This window comes from Vidua macroura, chromosome 8, assembly GCF_024509145.1.
Source record: "Vidua macroura isolate BioBank_ID:100142 chromosome 8, ASM2450914v1, whole genome shotgun sequence".
NCBI classification, from domain to species: Eukaryota; Metazoa; Chordata; class Aves; order Passeriformes; family Viduidae; genus Vidua; species Vidua macroura.
Window position 1 is genome coordinate 30,014,937 of NC_071578.1, and position 27,993 is coordinate 30,042,929.

At 41.7% G+C, this 27,993-nt stretch overlaps 1 long non-coding RNA gene across 5 annotated transcripts in view; it reads right to left on the bottom strand.

The window, feature by feature from the left end:
* Positions 1 to 520: 520 nt before the first annotated feature.
* Positions 521 to 27,993, bottom strand: part of LOC128810553 (uncharacterized) — a 36,739-nt gene continuing 9,266 nt past the window's right edge. Inside the window, exons 2-8 of one of the 5 annotated variants that reach the window (XR_008438065.1) lie at positions 24,839 to 24,933; positions 22,841 to 22,970; positions 22,137 to 22,311; positions 3,659 to 3,726; positions 3,468 to 3,510; positions 3,080 to 3,223; positions 521 to 1,665 (exon numbers count right to left, since the gene is read on the bottom strand). This is a non-coding gene — a long non-coding RNA (uncharacterized LOC128810553). Of the gene's footprint in view, positions 1,666 to 3,079; positions 3,224 to 3,467; positions 3,511 to 3,658; positions 3,727 to 22,136; positions 22,315 to 22,840; positions 22,971 to 24,838; positions 24,934 to 27,993 lie in introns of all 5 variants that reach the window. The other 4 variants (XR_008438064.1, XR_008438067.1, XR_008438066.1 and 1 more) reach the window with 4 other exon arrangements.

The following is a 27,993-nucleotide window of genomic DNA, read 5'->3' on the forward strand; positions in this document are numbered from 1 at the left end:
TCTTGCAAGTGGCTGTTTCTTATGTAGTAAGGCACAAGTGAGCAGTGAGAACCACTGGAGATAATCAGAAGTTACCTGATTCTTACCAAAACTGATGGGAATTACATAACCAGTGTTTTTTTGGGAACTCTGACAAATTTAATGCCAAAATTGTTCTTAAGTCTTCTATTTAGGGTACTGGCTGACTGCAAATCTCTAAAGATACATAGTCAAATGGAAACACCAGCCAGAGTTTCAGCCACCTGAACAGTCCCAGGTGCCCAGGTGTATTTTAGGTACTGAAAACAAGCTTTAAAACTTGAGTCAAGATTCCTTTCCTTGAACTGAAGGTTCATAATCTTTGATGAGTCCCATAACCAAATCTGCTATCATAACAAATGCACAGGCATCTCCTTTCCTGGATGTGGGTGGTTTTGATGCCTGCACTGGTTATAAGCAGAAATGTACTAAGGGAGTACAAAACCATGAAATTCAGGAAGATGAGTAATGTATGAAGTGTGGAGGCAGTGAGAGATGATCCTCATATTATGTGCTTTTATTTAATAATGTATAAATAAATATCAGCTTTCCCCAAACTGCCCCTCAGCCTAGCAATTACATGTTGGCTGATTTCTGGTTAGTGCTGTTCTTTTATAATAACAAACTGTTCCCAAAGCCTCACATACAGAGAATTAGACAATCAAAGTACTGTGTGCGATTTTCCACTTAATTCATTCAGTTAGTTGCAATTAAAACAATACAATTCAAGGCCTTGTGTGTTTCTCTGAAAAAATACAAAACTTTACTTGTTACTATTAATATATACAACACAAGAAAGTGTTAACAAAGCCCCTTTGTTTTCACTGTTGTAGTAATTTTCTTATCTTTTTCTGTAGATGCCCTGGCAGTCATCAATATTTCTTTCAGTTGCTGTTCTTCAAAAGGCTCACACTTTTCATTCAACTGCACAGAAAAAAAAAAAGGAATCCAGTGGGACAAATTCCCTTGGTGAGCAGATCTACTGTAGCTGCCTGAGAAGGAATCTAGGTGAAGGTGCAGGGCTTGCACAAGGGAGATGATCAAACTGATTTAGAAGGGAAGAGACAGCATTTTATCAGGCAGTAATCAACTTTCTGCTAAATTTTACCTAGATATTTTACCTAAACATTTCTTATTTCTGGAAAAGCAGTGTTTCATTGTTACCAATCTCTGTTCACCCCCTTCATACAAATGACATACCAACTTTTAGAATGACTATGGAACTTTTCCTTTTTTTGTTTTATGGATCTTCACTAATAAAATCTAATGACAACCTAATTAATATTATACCAGATTTGTGGGTGCAAAAGAGAACAGAAGCTGTACCTGGCACCACAAGAAAGTGATAAGCCACCCTATTAGAGCTGCTGTGACTGTCTCCCATACCACCAAGCTCCCCCCAAACTGGGCATTATTTCCATCAGTCATGAACACAGAGAGTGCAAAGCTCAGAGACCAGCAACATCTCTGCCTTCTGAGGATGCACTGCTTCTGTCCAAGTCTCACAGTGTTTCCAGAGCTTCTGTGAACAAGGTATATCTCCACACTATTCTTGGTAGAAGGCTATCCTCCTGATGTGCTGGTCTTGGGTATGTTAATTCAGTAATTCAGCAGTGCTTCTTGACAGAGGCTTGATTCAGCCTACTCCTGCAACAGAATAACAAAGCACTGATTTGGATCTTGTACTCTTAATTATTATTCCACCAACATAAATGAGCATTTCACTTAAGCTCAGTTCCTCAAGAAAGAACTATTGTCTGCTTTGATGAGATGGTATGAAATTTATCCAAACATTTATCGAACTATGTGAAATCTTATTGGAAGAATATGTTCTGAGATTTTGTGAATAAAGTCCCTCAGGATAAAGTAACCCCAAAATACATGTCAGAGCAGAGACTCCCAAAGTCTGGTCCAAAGGGAACTCACAGCTCATCTAGAGCTCACTTTTATTCTTTTCTTCCAGTACACAACAGCATAAAAAGGCCAGGACAAAATAAAGAACCAAAATCAGCATTTCTTTTCCAGAAAGGCAGACCTCTGCCAATGCCAGTTCCAAGAAACACTGTCCAGTATTTTCCTTCCTTCCAGTTACTGACGTTCTACAAAGATGTGACACAGTGATGAATGACAAGGAAGGCAATTCACCAAACAAGGTACCTATTTAAAAGTTATTTTTATTAAAAGAAATGCTAATATCATACTCATGGCATATGACTTTATGCTTGAAGAATCCTGCAATTTGCATATAATCTGGGTGAAAGAAATTTAGTTGAAAGACCACATCTCCAACTATTAATGAATGTTCCCAGAAAGTCTAACAAAAGGAAAAAAAAACCCAACCACCTCTGCTTGGCACGTTTTTTCCCAAATGTGCTTTCTTTGCTTAGGTTGCTTTCATAGAGATAACACTGGCAGAGAGTAACTGTACTTGTTCTGTAATAAACATACTTTTGATATGGCATTTCAGGGCAACTGGATTACTAAAAAAAAAATTTATAAAGCTAAACCTATCATCAGTGTATATCAAGGATCATGTTATTAAAATAAACTATATAAACTAAGGCACTGTCCATAAAATCAAGGAGATATTTCATATCACTTGAATATCTTGACATTCTCAACCAACCTATAAATACCAGTAACATTTTCATTATCATCTACATTTAAGCTTCTTTAAGCTTTCAAGTGTCTTTATGTCCAATACCCAAAACCATTCCATTCAATTCCAGCAAGTAACTCCAAAAATCACATCAAGGAAGTTCTTTATTGGATTCTCTCAATGACTTCCAGATTAAATCTGCTCTTCTATAATCACGGAAAAGGCTTCCTGTGAGTATCTCATCTAAAAACACATGGTTGAAGTTAGGTATTTTCAGTGCTGCAAAAAAGGACCATGCAACTAGAAAATAGTTAATAACTCTCCTGATGATTCACATACTGAAATCAGTGCTGACTCTTAGTATCAGAAGAATGAAACCATATTTAAGAACTAAAATAAGATTGTGGAGCACACAAAAGGAATAGGTTTGGATCTCAAAGTATCTACCTTTTACATACTCACCTTTCAGACACTTGGGCTTCATTAAACTCCCAAGTATCACTGCGAGAATGTGCACTAGCAGTGCAATGAGTGCATAAATGCCAGAATGCCAAGGTAGGGAAGAGGCAGACGTAAATCTGCTCACAGTAGTGTTCCAGATCGGTGCTAAAATAAGAGTTATGAGCTACATTAATTTCAAGTAAATATAAGATTATCTATACTCAGTTCAGGCCTTTAGTCATCATCTATTTGAGAAGAAATTATAGCTTTATAGAACAGCATTCATTTTTCTCAGTGACACAAAGCAGAAGTGAACAAACTCTTGCCCTTCTCCAGTTCAGGCCAAGGAGAGATCCATGCACAAATCCCTAAGGGTGACATCTACCCAGCATAACACAGCTGCACTTACCCATTCTGTAAGCTCCCAGATCAGAAGCAGTTGGCTCAAGCTTCTAGAAAAAGAAAGGTTTCACATCAAAATATTCTTCCAAATAGAAGTTGAGTACACAAACTTACCACCTCTTTGTAACAAAAGCTTTCATTCATAATGTTAGCTAGAAGACAAGAGCTTTACTACACCAGACAGCAAGAGAAACTTACAGTGCCCTTTCAGACCCATTCATCTTGAATAGTTTCAGTTATGAATGGACAAGTGTTCTTCACACCTCCTAGAACAGGGAAACAAAGAAGAGCAAAAGAAACTCTGGAGTCCTCCAGAAACTCAGAATTTCCACCTAGCTTTCTATTCAAGTCTTTCTACCCTTGATTATTGATACTAAACTGTAGCATTAAAGTTGGATAGGCAAGGACAGGTTGGATTCAAATCTACACAGGGACCCTCAGCCAATGTCATTCAGCCCTAAATGCAGATGTATCATTGGCCAGAGAGCTGGATAGTGCTAAGACCTCAACAAATCACATGTGCAGCCTAGGGAAATTTGAGCTTCTATAAAAGGCGCTGTGGGAATAAACTCGGGGCTGTTTGTCACAAGGACCACTGAGTGTGCGTCAGCTCTGTCTCCGACCCACACCCCTCCATGTTACACTAAACAAATCCCTGGATGCACTGAATAGCAACAAATCAGCAGCAGCTAGTAAAATTAAACTGAGCTAGACATCATTGCTATATTGAACAAAACAGATTCTTCCCTCCACCAATAATGACTAGAGCAGACAGAAGTGCAAGAGCTGTGTGATGACAGACTTTCATCAGGGAAGGCAAATGGGCAGGCCTTGGCAACTGTGTAAATTCTGTGGTTTGGTCCTGGAGGTTGTGGCTTCAGCCCCAGGTCCCAAATCCTTACCACAAACCACTAGAGATCTCTCTGAGTAAATGCAGGACCAGCTCCTTCTCAGCGAGGCACCATCAGATTTAAATATCATCCATGCAAAAGGCCTGCAGCTGAAGCATCCTGCCATGGGCATGGCTACTCAGCACAGCTGTGGGCATGACACAGCTGAGACCCTTCCAGCTTGACAACAGAAGAAAATGTCCTGAGCACCTTCCATCCCTGCAGGCTGCCTCCCTTCTTGGACAGCCCCTTGGGAACACAACTCAGCTGCTTTCTCTGCATCAGACACGGAGGACCACAGATTAATTAACGCTGCCTGTATCCCAGGAATATCTGGGACCTTAATCACAGTCCTTGGCCATGCTCCACTAGGCACTTTCATTGCATTAGGCAAAAGGCAGGCTCTGTATGCCAGGGCTCCTCCAAGAAAGGGCTGTCCACCTGCAGAGCAGCAGCTTTTGAACCACTCCAGAGTCTAAGTTGCTATTCCCAATATCAAAATGTAGCTAGCTCAGCCTGTCAGTCTTTCTGAACTCTGGCAAGGAGGCAAACCTGCATGTGCACCAGTGGTCACAGCCATCCAGGCACTCCAGCTGGCACAGGATATAGACGAAAGCCATGCACGGGGCAGCCCTTGCTTTGCATTTTGGTGCAGATGTACACAGAGAAAGGAGTGAGGGCAGAGCTGAGATAGTGGTAAGCTCAGAGAGAAGGAGGGTATCTTACTTAAAGTCACTCTAAAGCACATTACAAATCTGTTAAATCATTGTGGCTTACCCTATATTTCAGAGTAAATTAGTAACTTTTCAGAAGGAGTGAAGAAACTACCACTCCACTTTTAAATAATGAAAATGCTAAAAAACCTACACTTAACAGCTCTAAAACTGCAGCAAGTCACCCACCAACACCCACTCCTCTTGTCAGCAGGCTTTTTTCAGCTTTGCCTATTATTTCTGTCAAGTCAGAGATGTCTAATATTTGCTATGCTTATCTGCTCAACTTTCAGGAGCCGCAAATGTTACAATATGTACCTGTGCCACTGACCTTTTTCCCCACAGCATTTTGATCTAAACAAGTAAAAACGACAGAGTTTCTAAAATCATTTGGATTCACTGCTCTGAGTGCATAGCTGTAAAAAATCTGCTTTAAGATTAACATCCAATTTTATTCATGCCTGAGGCTTCACCACAGCATCTATTTTTGTAAGATTAACAGCAAGATCCCAGTTCTCCAGAAATGTAAAGAGTAACAGACAATTGTAAAAGGAAGATGTTGTTTCCTAACCTGCCCTGCTCACATCCAAGAAGGTACATTTTCCTAGCCCTTTCCACATTGGATGTAATTTCTTTTTGTATTTTTGGACCCACAATGTACACTATGTGTATTAGTCCTACCTCCCATTAGCTGGAATGCAAACTGTGGGTGCCAAAAAAATTCTAACATAAATCTCACATGTGCAAAGCATCCCCTGAAAGACAGCTTTTATACTGGAGGAGTTAAGAAACAGCCATCTTCCGGTACCTTGTACAAGAGCAGTTTTAATCATCTCTAACTTGAAAATAAAAGTATAGAAAATGAGCACTTGATTTTTTGGCTAATCCATTTGAAATAAGTATACATAAAAGCCTTTCTTTTTGGACATAGTAACCTGAGGACAAATTGAGGGTCATTTTTAACCTAAACATCAGAGGAGATGTCACTTTAAATAGTGCCTTTGGTGTCTGTCAATTAGAGCTATTGCACTGCTGTCAACTTGCATTCCTGCTTTAGTTCCAGCTTTGCTCCATCCTACACAGATCTGTACAAATCAATTGTTTCTTGCAAACATGCACTAACCACTGCAAAGTGAAATTAATAAAGTGTGAGAAAATCTGATTCACAAAGCTGACACTCCTGTGCCCAACAACTCTTCATATAGGTAGGCAAAGTGGTAAAAGATTATCAAATTGCAACTGTCATTCCTGACAAAATGCATCTCAATGCTGGAAGGAATTTTAGGTTTAAGCTAAACCACCACCTCAAAGGGTTCCTCAGAGCCTGTCAATGTCTGTACTTTGGATGGAAAGCTACCACTGAGCGCAGTGTGCCCAACATACAGAACCTGCCACAAAATGAAGTTCTTCATAAGAAAGCTCATCTCAGTCTTGGTTGGTAACAATAACAAGGAGACAAGATGAGACCATCAGTCTCAATTGTGAAGACAATGTTTTCCTCCCATATTATTCTGTCTGTCATGTTCCCTTCAGGTTCCAAAGGAATCCCTGTCTCATATATCATTATTTCCCACAAAGCTTGAAAGCCCTCAGGGGGGGTTTCTTCCTGCCCACTGTACCAGCCTTGAAGTCTGAGTACCTTCAGAACAGTGACAGAGGCCTCTGCCAGCAATAAAGGGGAACATCTGCATACCAATTAAACTGCTGAGCGCTGAAGAGTAAAAAAAAGGAAAAAGAAAAAAAAAAAAAAAAAAAAGGGGGGGGGGAAAGCCTTGAAAGTAAATCTGAGCCAAGTTCTAATTAATGCCCTAGGCCCCGATTCACCACAGCACTTAGGCATGTAGTTAACTTTAAGCATGTATTTAGTTCCATTGAAGTCAAAAGACAGCATCGAAGAGGCAAACTACATTAGCACAATTTAATACTCTTTGGGCTAATTAATCAACCATAAAAATTTACTATGAGATCTGTATTCCTTATTTCCCTCACTGTGACATTTCCAGATAAAAATACTTGGATGTGGCTGGAATAAGCAAGAAAAGCACTGTTCGTTTGGCTGTCATGGGGTGCTTGGTCCTACAGCTGTGAAGGCCAATTCCTAAGAACAGCTGTAGGAGCTAAGCTCTCTCCACATCACAGCCTACAGTTTGTATCTTCTATGTGGTTGCAGCTCACAGACACAAAAAGCACAGCCCCTGTCCCGAGGAGCAGTAATTGAAGAAACAAACTGGCAATAGATGAGCAAAGCCACCAGGCTCACATCAGAGACACCTTTCCTTTTCTCTGTAAAGAGGCATTTGCTCACTGCAGCCCATCAGTGTCAGTTGTGATTGGAGATGGCAAGGAAGGGCAGCAGACAGGGCTGGGTAAGCGAGGGAGGCTGAGAGCAGATGTAGGTTTGGTGAGAGCTGGTGAAGTTCCCAAGGAAGCACTGTCAGGCAGAGCTGGGGTAAGGGGAAGAGTGCTGGTGTCTAAAGGCTAAGCAGACTGGAGTATGGCCCAGCTCCAGTGTGGGCAAGGGATAAATTCTCCCCAGTTTCAGTCCAGCAGAACTAAGCCCTGTAAAAAAGAAGCCCAGAATGCAATCTCCACTTAACTGAATTGTCCCAGATATATCCAAACCCTTTTCTCCACTTGGTAAGTCCAGCATGGAGAATGGCTGCCAACACTGCACCAACAACATGTAGGCCAGATGTAGCCTAAACATGATCTCTAGGTGCCAAATGTGACCAACATTTGAGTCCTGTTGACTTCAGAAAAGCATGTGTAACTACCAACCATTCTGTAAATCAGAATGCAAAGAGACAAGCTGGCTAATAAGTGTGTTCTTGCTAGGGATTTCTGCAAAAATGAAGCCTCAGAAGGTTTGCTGAGTATCATTAATGCTGTACATGGACCTATAAAAGCAAGAAAAACGAAAGCAGAGGACATAAACGCCTGGTTGACAACACTTCTTTATCTCATCCATCATGAAAACAAAAAAGAACAAAAACAACCCTCCAAACATTAGAACAACATGACAATAAAAGAAAGTACCAGCACAGCTTTTCAAATTAATTTTGAATTTCCTTGCTTTCATTGGTTTAAGAGCGCTATTGTTACTCCCTTGTTTTTTTTAATTGCAGATACTAAAAATTCTTTTATCTTTCTAAGTCTTCAGAGTATGTTATATAATTACATAATTAAGGCCTCTTTCAACTGGATAAAATTTACTCTATAGTTTACAACAGCTGCACTAGAGCCATTACATTTTATCATTTAAAAGCCTAATTAGAGGCTTCTTAATTAGTGGATCCTTCAGTCACTAGGCTGTGATTGTGTAAAATAAGCACAGCAGCTATTGCATTTTACAAATCTGCATGAAATGTTTGTGTGAAAACAGGGTGTGTACAAGTCCAAAAACACAGTGCTTGTCCTTGCAGGTCAGTCCATCTGAGCATGCAGAGCTCCACACAACATGCCCACTCCCCTGCCTCAGAGCCTGGCTGCTCTGCACACAGCCTTTCCCTCATGCCAGTGTTGCTAGGAGCTCCCAAAACAAGACCTCAGCCTCACCAAGCTGATGTGACTGTTGCCATGTTCAAACATGACCAAAAGAGAGGATGGGGCTGTGCCCACTGACTGCCCAGGCCAACTCTTGCATGGCTCATCAAAGCTTTCTCCAGCAAACTCAGCTCCTCACTGCTGCTACTCTTCTCCCTCACGAGCTCTGTTCTGTGCTGGATTCTGCACACACTTCCTCTATGCTGCCCAAGGTACTCATATCACTAGATGGAAGAAGAGGGGAAGCAGCCTCTCATTTATAGCCACTGACACATATTTCTCATTAATCACTACCAAACTAGCGGTCAGTCACTGAGACGGTAAGTGCAGAGAAAGAACTGTAACTCCCTCCTCTCCTCCAGGTAGCACAGTGCTGGCGAGCAGCTGGTGGAACTAAAGCGAATCTTAACAGGAATCACTGCCTAGAATGAGCCTCTCATGAACCGGGGGCTCACAAGATCCGTCACTCAGTGAGCAAAGAGCTTGCCCAGACCGTACTCTGGAGGACTGGTGGGGTTTTGTTCAGTTTTCTCCAGCTCGTAACACAGCAGCTTTGTTACAATGGGTCAGATTTGGGGCCTGCCAGCATTTGGGAGTGTTCCTTTAAACAGTACAGTGACAAAATCATGAGTTCTTGTTGACTGCAGGATAATATAAATCAGCTATTGAAAACATGTATCATTAGTGCTATTGCTTTCCAGTGGTAGATGGCCGCAGTAACGGATTGGCCTCTCCATCTCATCCTCCCACTGGAAAGCGACATATACAGGACCGATCAATAACTTGATCTAAGTTACTTGTAGACATGTCAGGTGCAAATATCACCCTTTCTCAGAAAGTTTTAAAGACCAGGTGTTTTTGCAAAATTTAGGCCAGGCAACAAATTGCTTTGGATTGTGGTGGAGAATAACATAACCAGATCCACCCACATTGTTACACGTGAGTGTTAAATAGACAGGAAGTAATTCTATTGTATGCATGTATTTCTTTGTGGGGTCAATAGCTCAAGATGTTCCATTTGAGAAGTATTTTCTGGAATAGCCATGTTGCTGAAAAGTCTGTTTGATAGGAAATTACTAGATAATTTCATTATGGAATTTGCCACTAATTTCTACAGCTGAAATCCTAAAATACCTCCAAAATCAATACCAAGATCCACGGTCATTACGAGGGCCAGAATTTTATTCTGCTGTGTCACAATATATTACCCACTTAATGTAGCGTTGTCAAACCTGAAGTCGGTGGAAACTCTACAGGTCACAGCCTTGTTTCCCCCTGGATCAGTGGAGAGGCTAGAGAGGGGTTTAAGGGCCTTTCATACACAGAGGTGGCATCACTTTGATGTCATTACTATGACTAAAGCATGTACATGTTTCTATCCCTGACCCCACGTCTGCCACCTGCACACACACAGAGGGGATATGATCAAGTAGATTATAAAACAGGTCAGAGACAGATATATCACAGTTATCATTTTACAGCCCTCAAGAATGTCCATGGACACACACTGAAGCGAATGCAAGCTGAATCCTGGCTATACGCTGAGTCCTGAATTGTGGCACTGACATCAGGGCATTCTTTTTGGGCGAGGAAACAAACATGGGCCAGGGCTTTCCAAAAGGTGAGCTGTCATCTTCTGAAAACCCTTGTGACAAGTTGCCCACAGATTTAACTGAGAACTTCACAGGGATATAATATTTTTTGAGCTGGTCTTCTTAGAAAACTCTGTACTCCAAACTTCTGGAAATCCTTGCACCATAAATCAAACACCCTTTTAAACTGGTCCACGTACAACGCTTACATTCTGTAGCCTGCATGGTACTAATACTAACTTTCTTCAGCAAGTTCAACAGCATCAGAAGTGATGTCATAGGAATTATTTCACCTGATTAATTTTGCATTTACTTCTGTGACAAGAGTAGGAGAGGAAAAAGAAGGTGGTGGCTAGGTTCAGGTAGCCATAACCAAAAAGCAGAGGAGAAGGCTGAAGACAGAGGAAGAAATAACATCATAGTAATATGCTTTGAAATCAATCTGCCTGTTGGTCTAAGCAAGTACCATGAACTTCCTTGTCTTCACAGCAGGGCAGCTGTGCTGCACTCCATCATGTAAAACCCTAGGAGAGCAGAGCACAGGACAGCCAGTGGCTTGGCAAAGCCAGGGACCCTCTGGAGCATGATGCCTGCAGCAGGACAGCTCACCAGCCCAACTCCCTTAGCACCGGGGCACCACCATGAGGAATCCAAGCACCTGCACTCAGCCCACAGCCATCCCAGCTACACAGGCTGGTGGCTGATGTGCTCCAGCCTCATGGCTGCTGCCGGAACCCTTTGGGTCAGAAGAAAGAAATGGATCTCTCTGGCAGTCAAGAGAATCAAGAGATCCCTTTTTATGGGGGCAGGATTATGCACTATCATTTTGTATAGATCTCTGCTCTTCTCCACTCCCACACCTTTTTTTTTTTTTTTACATAAATGAAAACATACAAGAAAAGCTCAGTGTCTTCTTTCAAGACTTCTCTATTTCACTAACTTGTTCCAACCTCCGTCACAGCTCTTCCCTTGTCAGCAACTGTACCACTGCGCTATACCTCTGCCCACGCACAAATGCACTGGTTGAAGGTATGAACTGGAATCTCTCCGTTAAAGGAACAAGCAGGCATCCCAGAGACTGACACAGCTGCTATTTGCATGTAAAAGAGGAAAAGAGGTGCATGACTGAGCCCAAATTAGCATGAGCAAAGCCTCCCACCGAATTTGCAAACTATAGCTCGAACAGTGGTGCTAATAGAGGTGCACACTTTCCTCACAAAGAAGGATTTCTACCTCAGCCGTAAGGAAACTTGTGTAACAGTGGTTCACAGAATTAGCATGAACTTTTAAATCCCTATTTTTCTGAAATATACAGAGTGCTAGAAAAAGAGAAAAACAGTAGATGCAGGGTAGTGTGGATACACTGAGGTTTAATGTCATCCCCACTTTGAGCTTGATTCCTGAAGCTGGCTACCTCAGAGATGTGTTTTGTAAGGCCTCCATCACTTCTGTACCCCTAGATTTCTGAATGTCCAGAAATATTTACAGTGCTCAGTGCACGTAAAAATTAAAACCAAAATAAGCACAGCAAATGCAGATCTAATGCACCATTTCCATCTTTTGAAAAAGGAGAACCATTCCTTTTCAATATCAGCTCTGTCAAAGGGACGCTCTTGGGATTAATTTATGTCTGCAGTGTCTTGCTGAAGACACACATTTCATAAACCATAAGAATTCCAGATTTTAACACAGTCTTTGTCTCTCTGGCTGCGTACAGACATATCTAAGCATCCATGTCTGTGCCTATACCTACTGAGTCAGAAAAGGAGGATTAGATGTCTTCAGTAAACTGTTCAAGAAGTACAGTTTTATTGGTCCTCCAAACCAAACTGCACTTTGAGGTCTTGCTGCAGAGAAGTTATAGACTCTTTCTACTTTATCCTCATATTTTCATGCAAGCTGTTGGAACAATTCAGTGCCTCCACTATTTCTGCAGTAGGTTTAGCTCATCTGAGAAACTAGAAATAACAGTAAATGCAGACATTAATGGTAATAAAAATCAAAGCTGAGCCCTACATGAAGAGAAACAAATTCCAAAATGAAAAATTCGATTACACAGTACCTGTCTCCTGTCTTGACTTCCTCATTATACATAGAAATTAACCCTGTCATTAAGTACTTTGATCAGGCTGTACATAAACAGCTTATAATGGCATGAAATCTACCACAGCAAGCAGCAAATGAAAAAGTGGAGAAATACTGACATTTGGGGCTGCTGTCAGACATCAAGTGCTCCTACTCCCTCAGGGCCAAACTGCTAGAGTAAATGGGGTTACTCTGAGGATTAATTGTTCCCTCCTGGTTTGCACTACTTCCAGAAAGTTTCAGCAATAATATCCAAGAGGCTATCATTTGGAGATCAGCAGTACTGTTCTAAGATCTCTGAGAGATTTATAAACTAGGCTTTGTGACTGCCCTTTAGGTTAAAAATTTATATAGAAATTCCCAGCCCACAATTGACAGGAGGCAGTATCCCTCTTTTTTGAAGTGTTCTGAGGTCAAAAGAGGAAAAGCAGCATTTAAAGTACGAATAGTAACTACCATCTATCTACTTAGAATTAAGGCATGAGAGGAGAGGTGCCCATGGCCAAACTGGTCCAGGCTTGCATTGCTCAGAAATGAGGTATGGCACCATTTCACACAGTCCAACTCCAAATATTTATCACTTATATTTGGAGAATATCCATGCGCTAATGCCCATTGTAAGCAAGACTTCTGGGCAATTGAGAGTTTTTTTCTGGTTAGTTTGCTTGTTTGTCAGGATTTTGGAGCAGAAGTTGCTTTCTTCTGGGATGCATCTAATGCAATGTAACTTTACTTAGTTGTGATCCTATCTAAATTCCTTGCACACACAGACTGCTATGTGATCAGAGGCGGTCAGTCCAATAGGGTCTCTGTCCAGCTGTGCCCTGATTTGCCATCAGTCCCTTGCCATCTCTGAGCCTTCTTTTCAAGCAGCTATGTTTCCTGCTGGCTCTTCCCACCTCTTTGCTCAGAAGACCCTCAGCATGGAGACAAGCAGTGGGAGTGCCCAGGTACAGCATCTGCCCCTGAGCACTACCTCGGGGCACTGCATTGAATTTCCAAAGTACAGCTCAGACGCTCTCTGCTTTCCTAGGTTAGCTGTGATGGGGTTCTGGTGATTTACCAAGTACAGTAGGCACAGACATAAGGGAGGAACTCTGATCCAGAAGAAACAAAGGCAGTTTTCCACTGTATTCAAGATGGCCCAGATTTTACCTTTAACAACCTAACAAAAGCTTGGAAAAACACTAAGCAACCCCACAGACAATTTGTTTCTGTATGTATTGCTAAACATATTGCAGAGCAGACATTTTATTACTCCTAAAAGCACCAAAGTCCAGTATTTCCTTCACTTATCACAATCCATCCTTTCATCCCATTGCTACAATCAGCCCCAGGATGTTATTGCAATCCATTGTTCAACATGGCTATAACCACAGTTCAGACAAACTCAGCCATAGACTGAAACAGCTGAGCCAAAACAGCACAGGCACCATTGAGCTTCCCAGAATACTGCTCTCAATCTACAAAGCTGCATAGCTGTGCTTACTCATGCCCCACATACCAGTTGGGTGTCCACAAAAACACTTCTTTCCAGATCCCCAAACTCAGGCACTCCCTTCTGTACAGTAAAGGAAAGAGTGCAACCATGCCACACTAACACGGAAGACATCACAGTAAGACAGTGTGCACGAGATGGAGTTATCTGAAGGCAGCATTTTTTCATCTGGCTCTAAAAAACCAGCCCAACTGTAGCACATGTGTAGTCCCTGGTAATAAAGCAAATAAACCATTTATTTTGACTTTGCAATTCCTGTTCCAAATAATTTACTTAAATATTGCTGGGTATTTTGCCTACATTAAAAGCTGCAGTAAGCGTGTACCTAAAATTTCTAGCAAACCTAGAAGCACATAACAATCCAGGCTGCAAATGCACATTCTGTATATCAACTACCATAGCATTATCATTTGATATTTTTACAATATGCCAGCTTCCCTCCTAAAAACAATTCACTATTAATATCAATTTAATGTAACTAGCAGCATGCCAGGGATTTCTCCCAGATCCCACCCCTCAGTAATCCCCAGAATTCAGCTAGGTGATCAAATCTCATATGTCAATTCTTCCAGTGATTACTCTCTTCAATTCACCTCTTCAATGCTCTGGAGTTTGCTTCTGCTCCCACAGAGCATCCAGCCTTCCTGGCAAACTGCAGGATGCAGAGCAGATTAAGGGCTCCACTCCTGACTGAGCAAGACATTTTTAAGCATATCTTACCTGTAAGTGGATGTGTTGCTTTAATAATCAATGGCATCACCTACAAGTATAGTCAAGCAAGTTGTTACACACCTGTCTGAATAGCTGATGCTATAAACTAGAAAAATCCACTGGCACAGTTTTGGAGCTGCTCTACAAAAACTCACAAGTAATGCACTTAGGCACTGAAACGTATCAGTCAGGAAGAGTATAAACGAGGCGCACGAGCAGCTACAGTGGCACTGCTTTTCGAAACACACATGGCTATGGGAAGGCAAGGCTGAGCCTTCTTTTAGGTTTAAAATTGAACCTGGGAAGGAAGGCTGCTCAGGGTTGCAGATGAGTCACAGAAGATATGTGAGAAGCTAGCCTACCTAAAATCTTTTCAGTGAGAACTGTGGTCAAAGTTTTATTAAAGGTTTGTTTTCACTAAATCTTTGTTCCTGGTTTTACATGGGATTTAAAGCAGTGTGGTAACTTTAGTCTATCAAATCCCAGCCAATGAGAACAGCACATATACCTAAAGGCAATAGGACAGTGTGGCCTCCTGGGAGGTGAGCAGATGTAACCAGGATGCTTAGCACCCGCAGTGGCTATTGAAGGTAATGGGAATTGCTGGTACTCAGCACCATCGAGGCTTGGTCTCCAGGAGAGGGATTTGTGATTTATCATGAGTTTAATGATTACAGATGGAGACTGTCATAAAGACACATCCTTGAAAGGAATTGAAGTTTTCAGCCCTCGTGTAGATGTGCACCCATGGGTTTCTGTCTATAAGGTGATGTTTGAATTCCAGCCACACATCTGAGAAGTTGGTATCACAGCACACTTGCTGTGCGCTCATCAGGGAAATCTCCTCAAACAGCTGCAGTTAAACTCAGGTCACACAAGAGGACAGCCTTGCTTTGGTATGTCTCCAAGCCCTCCTGACAGTGGGCTGGGGCTTATGGGTGGAAGAACACAAGCCTATGAAAAAGCATGCTATATGCAATTGCCTTCAGGACATGATAAATGTCAGGAAGGCAGTACACAAAGCATCTCCAGACCTGAGTCAGACAACAAAAATGTGAAGTACAAGGTCTAACTCCATTTCATACTAACTCCTTAGTACAAGGTCTAACTCCATTTCATATCCACAGGCCCCAGAGGTGCTGTCAGGTAAAGAGCATGAGTCATGGGTACCTACAATATCCCTTCTCAGCAGTCTTTATCCATCACTGCCATTGCTCCTCTGCTAAATAGCCAGAATGTCATGGAGAAATATTTTGTCCACATTTTATCTGTACACACTTTACAGAGACTTAAGTCTAAAGAAAACAGAAAAGGAAAATATAGCCACTTGCAGATGCCTGTCCCTGGGACAGAAGTCCCCACTGCTTCATGAAAAGCATCATGGTGCACCTGCCACAACTGCTTATGGGAACACTTTTCAAGTAGTTTTTGAAACAGAGGTGCTCACTATTTTCCAAGGAAATATGTCAAAGTTAATCAAATATTTCCAGGAGCAGAAGAATGCTGTAGCCAGGTTCCTTATTCATCTGTGTTCAAAGGTTGTACTCTTCCTTTGGTATGAAGAAGGCACAAGCCATGGCTGACATTTCCCTGCACCTGAGACTGTCATGACATCTCTCTCCCAAGTGCCTCTCTCTACAGCCTCTCCTCAGCCATCTGTATTTTCTTCTCCTTCCCCACATATATAATTTAATTTAATTTAGTCAAAAAGATATTTTCAACTACCTGTCAAATTTGGATTATACTAGTCAGGATATCCAAAGTTATACTGGAGGAAAGACACACCTGCATGGAAGTCAGATTTTAGCAGCTTGCTGAAAACTCTCCAAAATGTTCAGTACCTGCATTGATGGAAGCCTGAAGAAGAACTTCATTACTCCTAAAGAGGACTAAGTGATCTGAAGTGGGACCTCACAGAAAGGAGCACAGTCCTGAAAAATCCTGCGCCCTAGAGACTGCCTGAGCCCCAGCCCAGCACTCCAGAGTAGCTGTATACTCTAAGCAGATGCTCCAAGCTGCAGCTGAGGACTAAACACCCCTTGAATGGAGGCCCACCTCTCACTGCAGCAATGGGCTGAAAGCAAGGCACAGGGCACATTCATACAGACAAAGGTGGGGAAGGCAGTATGCAGAACCCACCTACCTGTGAGAAGATTAAACCATATCCAACAGGCCACTTACTTCCTCCTGACAGTCAAGCTTCCACCACACAGCCAGCACTGTAAATGAGATTTCAGTGTGGGCAAGCAGGAGGCCAGACACAAGTCTAGAAGTAAGGGGGTTTATTTCTTACTGAGGAGCTTGATAGCAGAAGTGCCATGGTCATTCTTTCTAATTTCGGGGACCTTTTAAATAAAGTTCCACTCCAGAAGCCAAGCATGAAAGGAGAGGAATGAAAACTCTTTGATAGATAAGATATTACAAGAGACTGTCAGAAGCTTGCTAGGAGAATGAAGTAACACTCTGGATACTGTCATTGAAAACAATAATGAAAGAGTACACCATTTTCTTAACTGAACTACTATCAAATCTATGTTACTGCCACACAACATATTTTTCGTCCAAAAGTGCCAATTTCAAGCTATGACTATTGATCTCTATCTAACACTCAAAATTAACTGCACTGCTAAGGAAAAGTGGCACCAAATCGTTTGAGAACATCAAACAGTAAAAAGCCAATGGGGTCAAATGAAGGTCAGAATTTGATGAGTAGGGTGTCAGAAATTTAATCCATTTTGTCTAAGATAATGTATAGTGCCCATATTGGGGCTTTTTTTCCCTTTCTTTTCTGTATTTTTTTTATGCTAGCTTCTCTCAAGAATATCACAAAACCAGACCTCAACTTTTTTTTTATGAACTTTTTTTCCATGACTGGAGAGAGAAAAGATTAAATGGACTGCAACACAGATGGCAATTATGCCTCTGTTTATTTCCTAATGAGTCACAAGATTATTTTTTGCCTTCTGCCACATCATTTCAGAATACAAGAAAACCTTATCTTAAAGAAGACTTGAGGAGACAAAATAACACTGTTAAAAGTTCCAGTCCAGCTGAAATGTATTTAAGTGAGACTGAAGTGTATTTTTAAAAAACCAAACAACCAAAAAAAAAAAAAAAAAAAAAAAAACAACCCAAAAAAAAACCTCACCCCACAACTTTAACCACAAGTAAAGTCCCATCACTTAAACTCAGAAATGATGGGTAAATCTGTTCCACCAACTGGTGAATGTGGTGGCTATCGAGTTCATTAGTGGTCTCACAACATAATATTCAACAGCTCTCATAGTGACACGTTGCATGTACAACTCAGCATTTGGAGAAAGTTAATTCCTTAACTGTGGCTAGAGAAGGCTTCTCCTCTGCCCCCCACTAGAGCCATCTGTGCCCCTTAACTGCTTCCCATATCATCCCGCCTGCCCCGGATATTCCCCAGCTTCGCACAGCTGACAGAACCCATTTCCAGCCCCAGAGCCAAGCCCAGAGAGCCCACACTGGAGGCAGCACAGCTGTGAGCACACTGACCCAGCACTGCTGGGGCTTGAAACTTGGCTGGGGCCACTTGCTTTTGAAACCCAGGCTGCATAACCAATTTGATAGTGGCAACACTGTCTGCTTCTCATATCACAGCCTAGTAATTAGCATGCTCTTGAAAAGAAGCATGAGATATGTATTCAGCAGTTCAAACCCTTGTCTCTCACCTTCTCAAGAAATGCCTTAACCACAGGGCTTTGGATAGGGGGACTCCCCTCTAAACAAAAATTCAGGCTTTGATCCTAAGAGGGCTGAATCCTCAGTCTAGTGATCAGAACACATGGCTGAAAGAGAAAGATCCTTTATCTGAGAACTTTTCATATGTTTTAGGCAGTAACTGGGGGTGGATAATATGAATTTGGATCTTGTCAGGAAGAGTCTGAGTGTGACCTCCCACCTCCTACCAGAATACAAAATATGCAAAAGAGGATCCATTTTAAAGGGAGAGCAAGACATACACTCCTTTCTGGAACAGCACTACCTCCGTGCTGGAACATACTCGCTTTCTGCAGTAGTAGGTAAAGACATCCCTACTCAGGAGATGGCTGGTGCTTCAGAAACACCCACATCCTCAGGACATTTCTATTTCCTGGCTCTAGAGGTTCCCCTCCAGTGTCTGGAGATTCCTGCTGCCTGTGGTGAGCCTCAGGCTTGTCTATCCCAAGGAAGTTCAAAGACAACACAACTGGTGTGGTAAAGACAGGGCACAGTTAGGTTGAATAATTTGTTACCTAAAAATGCTTCTGACAGATGGCAAGGCTGTTCTGGAACACTGTGAACATAACAGATTTTGGGACAGGGTGCTGAAGAGAACTGATTTTAGTGAAAAGTTGGATTTTTATCAAAATGACCTTTTCCACTCCAAGTGTCTGCTTTGCATAGAAAATTGCAAAGAAAACTCCAAAATCTGATAAGAAATTAAACATCCCCATGACTTAACTGGAGTTCTGGTTTGGATGTCATTATCCTTCATGGCCCATTGGCTGCAACTGGGCTCCATGTCCAACATGTGTCCTTTCCAAATGTTCCCATGATGTATCACAACAGCACAAGACAACAGAAAACCATCATTCTCATTAAAAAAGCTCAGAGTTTATGGAAGAAAATGGAACCATTTGCCCCGAACATTTGCAAATTCCTTACTCTGACATGGAAACCAGGTGCTTCTACCTTGCTTTCTCCCCTACCCCCCCAAAGAAAACCAGCAATATTCACCATCCATTCTAATTACCAAGGCATTTTCTGGCTGTATTCCTAAAGAAATGAGGCTTAGCTGGTGGCACTATTCTCCTTTTATCTGTCCAATGGTCAGTTCTCTGTCCCTTCCCTTCCTGTCTCCTCACCACCTTCAGAAACTACCCGACAGACAGGGAAGGGGGAAGGAGCTGTGAGTGCTGGGTGGGAAGAGTAGATGTAAAAATCCTTAGTTCTGTTTTGATACTTTGCAACCACAGCACAGATCTACACAGCAGATCAGCAAGTCTCTGAGGTTTGAGAGGAAACACTGCCAAAAGATGGTATTTCTTTCCCCTTAAAAAAAAAAGTTGAAACAGTTTATTACTAGGTGTTGTATCGCATCTAAAGCTTTCAGTTTCGGTACTTATGTGACGTATATACCAAGTGCAGAGGGATCTTACTAAAACCTTCCAGGATGAAAACCCTCACACGAGCCAGTCTAGACATTCTCCAGCAAATACAAAAGTGGGATTAGATGGTGCTGCTATTCTCTCCCCAAATAACAATTAATATAAATTAAATAATAAAAATTAATTAAAAGAAAAAAACAACTAAATCAGGTGAACATTAGCTAAAACAAAGCTCAGTTTGAGATGGTAAAATGCTACAATATAACTTCATGAGGTAAATCCATTAAAATACCAATACTTTCTAAAGCATGTATTGAAGTATATTTTTGTCTTATGATTATGCAAAATTTTTTTGTAAGAAAGAACTTGATTTTCTAAATTAGAGTGGAAACCAACTCATTGGCTTCTATTTGGTACTTAGCTTTCTACATATCTAGCTATTAAATTAAGAGCTTACTGGATTTTTAGTGTCTACTTAATCTCATTTTACTTTAGACTCCTCTTCTAAAATGTTTCATTCAAGTGAGATGAAATGTGTTGATTTCTGATACTTTACTACATATCTACAAAACAGAAGCATGGAGCATGAGGAGAAACTTGATTTAAATTACACACTTCTGTCTCTCCAAGAAAAGGTTTTCTATTTGTGTTGGAATGAACTTTTTTCTAATACCTGGTAATTCTCCTGGTTTCTACATACATATTCCACAGAAGAGGCAAAGGTTACTGGTGTATAGCATTATTTCTATACGATGCTGTGTGTTTTCAATTAGGCACTCCCACAATGATTTCCATATCTAGCCACTTGCTCTTCTTATTTCTTGATAAGTGATGGCCTTATCAGGAAGTCGGGGGCGAGTCTGTTACTGCTTTGAGTAAACAGCCTAAAGGTCATTTTAGCTGTTGGCTTTGACACTCTTGGCTCACTAGACACCCACCATAGCTGTCACCAGTATGCTGAAGTCACCCTCATGGAAAAACAGCCTTTCAGTGGGTCCTGTTGCCTCTTCAAAAGAGACCACCAGCGGGCACTTAAGGATGAAATGAGGAAAATTCTATCAAATTCCCCTCAAAGATACCTGACGGAGGTATTTGGTCTGAGGTCAAGATCCAGGTGCTGGAGGTCTTGCTGAGGTCTGCTAAGGTTAGGGGGAAATCCTCTAGTTAATGGGGTCTCTGAGTCCCTGTGTGTCCCAATGGGTGCCACAGTTCTAGCCAGTGCTCAAGGACCTGTTAAAGGAGGTTTCCCCAAGAAGTGACAGCAGCAGAAGACATCCCAGCTACATGGGCACAACTGACTTTAGCAGGTGTGGCTATGTACACTAGAATGAGAGGGGTAAAACCCATGGCACCCCCACTTGGGGTGTCCACCCGCACAGCTGTCACACACCCCACTGCCCTACAATCCAGGCTTCTGCAAGTACCATTTCTCTCGGGCTCCACAAGATTGAGCAGTAGAACAGTAGAAGGCACAGCTTTGCTGAAATAGATGCATCCACTGCCAGAGTGTGTTGGCAGCACACACCACCACTGTGCCTCCATCAGTAAAAGGTCGTTCCAACACTATACTCCTGGCCACCTTCTCCCACACACTCTTGAGCATGAAAGCAGGAAGAACCCAGCAGACAGATCTAAAGATACCAACATCCTGCAAAAGAAGAGTTGCATGACTAAAGCTAAGATCCAGAGCAAAGGCCAAAGCACCCACAGGGCTGACAGAACAATATGCCTTGTATTGACAACTCTACAGACTGAGCAACACATATTCCACAAGGGATACCACCACCCAAGGCAGAATCCAAAGTTCACCACAGAATAACTCCTGAAGTCCTTTCAGGAAACTTCCCACAAATAAAAGTAACTTGTCAAAATTAGGTACTTCAGGCTCCTTGGCTCTCATTTTAGGCACCTGAAGATAAAGTATTTCAAAAGACTATGAAACAGGCGACTCTCACTGAAGTCCCATGTAAAGAGTTACTGTGGATTCAATCCCCCAGGATGCTATTCTGGTACTGCCTGGTGCTTCATTCTCTCCCCTCACACCAGAATGCAGACAGCTTAGTAGCAAGGCATCTCAGACACTTCTCAGACTGAACTCAACACCTCCAATAACTGAGGTACAGTGTCAAATCATTAATCCTGCTGGAACATACTATCTGTGTCCACTTTACAAAAATGGAAAGGTACAGCACAGTCTAACCCTCCTTGTCCAGCTAGACACAGGTCTGAGACTCTCCTAAATAGTGAGGGGATAGGTTGTACTGATACATTATCTCCATTTTTCTGTAAAGAGAGCTAAATGCTAATATATATGCTGCTAAATTTCTATAGGAAGTGCACCTTGTATCATCTTTGCCTCACTTCTGTGCAGCTAAAAAAGAGAGAAACCAGAACCATGATGAAGAGCTACAGAAGACAGCAAATACATGTGTGTTCTTCCAAGATGATGCTGTCTTTTCAGAGCCAGACACTCAGGTTACTGCATCTACCAGCCCTTTTGCTTCAAGACACACATGACAGTACCTACCAGAAAATCCTGTTCTTCTTTTCCACCATGCCTTTTGAAATCCAGCTGTAGCCATTGTGACCTCTGGCACTGCCCTCACAACCAACACGGGCTGTTCTGTTGCCCTTAGAGATGAAACTTGTGGTTTTTACAAGACATTCCATCACTCTTCACTCTGAATGGCATTATCATGAAGCTGCTAATAGATAAAAACTACTGAGGACACATCCCATTGCTCTTTCTCCCTCCCTTCACTCCATAGCAAACAAGGCTTCAGAGCTCAAGGCTTCAGAGACCTCTGCAAAAGCAGTCAAGCCCAACTTCCAAAAAAGCCCTGTATGGTATTGTATAGGCACAGTCAGAGCTGCTTTCTCCAGTCACGGGGCTCCATTTTCCAGTACATAATTTTCACTTTGTGTTAAACAGACAACAGAGTGTGAAAACTCACTTTTTTTGGGTTTGACATTATCGTACAGGCAAGAAAACCATCTGCAGTTTTCAGCTCCAGCTTTTGCTCCAAGTTGGGATCTTTCTGTTACTTTTCCCAATACATTTTCAAGCCCAGACACTAATTCAGTCTACTCCCTACTTCAGCTGCTCTCCTACTCTGTGAGCAATGTCTGCTTTTTAGCACGATGCAGGAGTTACCAAACAGCACCTGAGTAGGGTGCTTATAATCCCAGGATGCCCTACCACAAAGCAAGCTCCTTGAATCCAGTACTTACCCAAGAAAAGGGCATGAGCTTGCCAGCTGCACAGCCCAGCAGTGCTCACTCATGAAGGACAGAATAGCACCAATGGAACTTCACTGCAGTCCGATATCACAACCTGTCATATCTTCCCTGCTAAAGGAATCTGGGTAAAGAAAACACAAGCTGTATTTAAGCAATAATACCTTCTGGGAATGTCTAGCAACAAGTGCTCTGAGGAACAAGCTGTGCCTCTGGCCCTTACCCTCACCATCAACATTCTCAGGCTGACTGAGTTCAAATAGCTGAGTTAAAAGTCATAATTGCTATTCTCAACAGTAAAATACTTTTTTTTAAATGTACCTTTTAACATGCTGCAAAGTTAAACATGGCTTGCATGTTGCCATGGATATGATTTCACATTTATAAGACTGGTCTTTCCTGGCTGCTAAATGCCGGCATAGGAACAAATAGAAGAACAGGGTTTTGTTTGGCATTCTACTTTGTTTAGTATAGCAGCTAACTACTTTTCTTATTAACAAGCTTTTGACTTTACTGGAGTTTCTCTAGGAACAGAGTTCATCTCATTGGCATGAAACACATCACAACCAATCCTCCAGTCTGTGTGAGCAGAGCCCTGACCTCTGTGGCACCACTCATGAGAATCAGGGTATAGGGTCAAGCCTGAGTATGTTTACACATCTGCCACGGCTGATATCAGACAGGATACAGTGCATGAAAACATCCTTTATCTCTTGCTTGCTTCATCTCTCAACACAGAGAGCAGGGGTTGAGCTAGAACTAACTTTTATTCAAAATAAAAACATTATCAATTCTGACTAAAATAAGGTACTGAAGTTAGGTTTTCATTTGAGGAGAGGAGCAGTTTCATTCCATAGGGTCCCAGGAAGATTGTCCAAAATGGAATTGCTAAATTTGTGTCAACTTCAAATCAGCTGCATTCATGCCAAAAGGCTAATGGAGCAAGAATAAAACCCAGACTGGCAGGAAGGTGTTACCAGTTCAGAATACCAAGTCTAAATGCCTCCTTCACATCCACACCTAATGACTCGTGCCCACATCTATTTCAAAGACTGTTGTGTACCTCTAGCCCTGCTGGATGACTTATGTGGCAAAAGTCACCTGGTCTTCAGTGGGACATTTCACCCCTCAGTGAATGAACCCAGGGATAACTTTTGCCACCTGGTTGGTTACATGTAGGATTGTTTCAACCCAGCTGCTATCACTAGGGAATCTGAAAATAAGATGTAATTGCACAGACAAATCTGGGGATTACACCATGTCCCTCCAAATCACACAGCCAGAGTGTTTACCTCTGTCTGTGTGTTGCTGTCATGAAAAATTCTGTACCTATTTCAGTGTCAGAGATACATATCAGTCAAACCTGACTTCAGCTTTTGAAGTGGGTGGAGAGCAACACCGCCCCTCTCCTGTGCTGGAGCCTGCAACTGAACTGCATTTTACTCACAAACATATCTGTAGTTCTGCTGTGTTCTGACTTTAAAAAAAAATCTCATTGGACAGACACCACCAGCAAGTTTCTCCACTCTGTGGAGTGTCTTCACAGCCCTCCCACGTAGTGAAAATGACTCAGACTAAACTACTAAATTTAGGGCATTGGTATTCTATGTGTTACGCTGGTGTTCATACAAGTAATGCCTTAAACAGTAAATTTCTGAATTAAGCATTCAGGCATCTTTTCTGTGCTGCATTTGCCACTGAAACAGAACGGCAACGAAGGTGGGCTGAGGAGGAGGTTATTTGGATCATGATTTGGCTTGTGTTTTGGCTAGAGCTATATGGGAATTTGAATGAGGTTTGCATGCACTTTTAGAAGTATCTAATGACCCAATATCATGATGTTTGATCTCAAGTAATCAGATCGTGCAAGATTAGCTGCCCTTGGGAGATTCCCCTCATCTCAGGCAAAAGACAGCAGGCTTTGACTCACAACTGGGGAGGATTTCTCTTGGGATGAATAGATCAATTCCCACTCCTCAGCATCCAACTCACCCATCTTTGTGATGTTCCCCTCCTGGAAGGATGGTTCATGAAGCAGCTGCTGAGCTGCTGGTTGCAAATCCATGTAGTCAACTCAATCAGTACTGCTGTAATTCAATATAAAATAGAGAGAACTATTGAAAGTTTTTAATTTGCAAATCAGACCCAGCTTCATGAGCAACAATCATCCATGTAGCAAGGACAAGGTAGCCTGGAAGAAACCAGGATGGCCATAAAGCCAGGGCTTTGTAGAGAGATTGGCCATGTGGTCACCACCCGGAAAAAAGGACAGCAAGTCCCCTGGCCTTCAAAGAGCAGAAGAAGCAATGAGAGGGATGGGATGAGAAGATGAAGGGGAGAAAGAGGAGTGCTAATGAACCTTGCAAGTTGAGGCACTCTTTTCTCTCTGTTTGCTTAAAATCACCAACAAATCAGTGTGAGCCTGAAGTCAGGCCAGAACCTGGCCAAGAGACCACGCTCTCCTTTAGTCTGACCACACCACCTGCTGAAGCCAGTGAGAGTTTATGTGGATATCTCAGGCAAGGACATAGAAGCAATAACTCATCTGTTAATGAACTTTGATTCTTTATCTGGTTGCCATGTGCCTCCAGAAAGGCACAGCTTTCCTAAATATTTGTGGTTTTTGAAACTGCTGAATAATTTTTACAAATACAGTTCATGATCTGTTACCCAATTAAAACCATGTAATTGCTAGGAGCAATGTGAGCTGTTTATACTACACATTTCTGTCACATGCCCTTCCTTTGTTCTTCATCATTGGAGCACAACTCTTCAATAAAAATTATGTTAATACAAAACATTTTAACACTTTCACATAATCTGTTGTAGCTTCCAGGAATGCTTATACTGTCTGATGCACTGGGCATTCCTGTCTGAAGTTCTGCAGAGCAGGTAAAGAATAATTATTTTCAGTAAAACCCACAACTTTTTCTTGTATGACCATCTGCCCTAGGGAAAATTTCCACAGTACAATGTCTATCCTTGTCCTGACCCCACCCGAGAAGCAGTGATCTTAAAAGACCTCAAAGTGCCCACTTAAGAGAATCTTAAAAACCCATGCCTAGAAGTGATCTGGAGAGATTATTTAATCTCTTTCCTTGCTCTAAAACAGAATAAATAACTTAGACCATCTCTGAAAAACATTCATCACACTTTTTCTTGCAAAAATTCAGACAAGAATATGCCACTTTCTCCCTAAGTAATCTATGATTACTTAAAATCTACGATTTTACTTATCTTACTTATGATTACTTAAAAAATCTTACTTACGATTACTTAAAATCTACAATTTTACTACTCATGCAATTAGAGAATGTTTTCCTAACGCTTGAGCTGTGTATCACTTTATCACCTCGTATTTGTCCAAGCAGGCAATTTTGACTGGGTCAGATTACCCCATTTTATCCCCCAGATTTTGACTGGTAGCAGAGTCAGAGAATATAATGAAGGAAAGACATTGAAAGCCAAGATCAAGAGATACACCAAGATCAGAATATCTATATGATATCTATTGCATACTACTTGCCCTGTAAACTGAGAAATTACATTAGTTAAATATTAATTACTCTTGGAAATTACATTTTTAAATCATTGTACAATTTAGGTCCATGCAAACTGTCTGACAAATCCGTCCCACTAGCCGTCCAGAAATCCAAATCTCTTTCTTGAGTGGATTCCCAACTTCATTAACAGTTCTTTCTTTAGAATACTTAAAGAGGATTTGTGAAGAAGATAGGGACAAACTTTTCAGCAAAGCCTGTAGGCTAGGACAAGGCGTGATGTTTTTAAACTAAAAGAAGTCAAAATTAGACTGCATGTAAGGAAGTAATTTTTTACAACGAAGGTGGTGGAACAATGATACAGGTTGCTCAGAGAGGTGGTGGATGCTCCATCCCTGGAAACAGGTCAGGCTGGACTGGGCTCTGAGCAACCTGATTTAGTTGCAGATATCCCTGCTCACTGCAGGGGGCTTGGACTAGACAGCCTTTAAAGGTCCCTTTCAACCCAAACCATTCTGTGATGCTGTGAACAAGTAAATCTTCCCTTGTAAAGCTTAGTAAAAATATCTCCCTAATAAGTTCTACTTTGTGAAACAGAGTTGCCTCAATATATCCTACCATGGTGATACATTAAGGAGGTTTTGCCATATTGCCTTTCCCAGCAATATCTACATAAAGTGTCCCTTTGCCACTAATAAGTGCTTCCCAGAGTTGCTCAAAAGCATCTTTCCACTTGTCCCAGGCAAGTGGCTTAAATGACACCCACCTGTCAAAGAGGCTCTCCTCTTTCTCTTTCTATCATCTCCCAGACAAGTCTGTCCTTCATTATTCCCCAACTTCAGGACAAGCATGGATAACACTTCTCCATTTCTCCAAGCCTGCCTGTACAGAATGAGCTGTATGAATGTTCCAGTCCTGTAACTGATCCCAGCAAATTTCTAACATATCTATGAAATATTTAATTTGACTCTATTGCTACAATGTCTAGTCCTTTTCCCATATTTGTACTGATGTTGTCTTCTTAACCTTCCAAAGATGCTGCTGTAATATTCACTCTTTTAAACCTTTGCACTGACCTCTTTCAAACTGAGCATAAAGTCCTTTTCTCACTAGGCTGGTGAAGGTTGCACTGTGATAGAGCCCTATTTCTTCATCACCTATGAGAAATTCACATCCCTGACTTCAAAGTATGACATTAGCAAGTGCCAAATACGTTATTTCCAAACTTTTGATTTAAAAATGAAGTGGTTTGGTATTTCTGAATTGAAACACTTATTTTCTGTAAGCTGACGCAAAGCAAAGTATTTTGATCCGACCCAGTTTGCCTTCAGTTTGTCTCATCTGTCTAATGTGAGCCTCTCTGTCCAAGCTTTTTCCCATGATCCAGCACTACAGTAGGTAAGAGGAGAAATTGCAACACACCCTTGGTTAGATAATGCAGAGATGGGAGTGGCTGTAAGAAATAATCAGGATACAATGCTTCCTGTCCCAAAAATATCACAGCAGTTCACACAAATAGCTCAGACTCAATATTAAGTAACACACAGCAACCCAGCCCAACAAACTGTTTTGAAATGGATAAAACTGACTCAAAGCAAAGTATTTCAGTAGTACCCTCCTGGCAAGTCTTCCTTAAATTTCAATCTC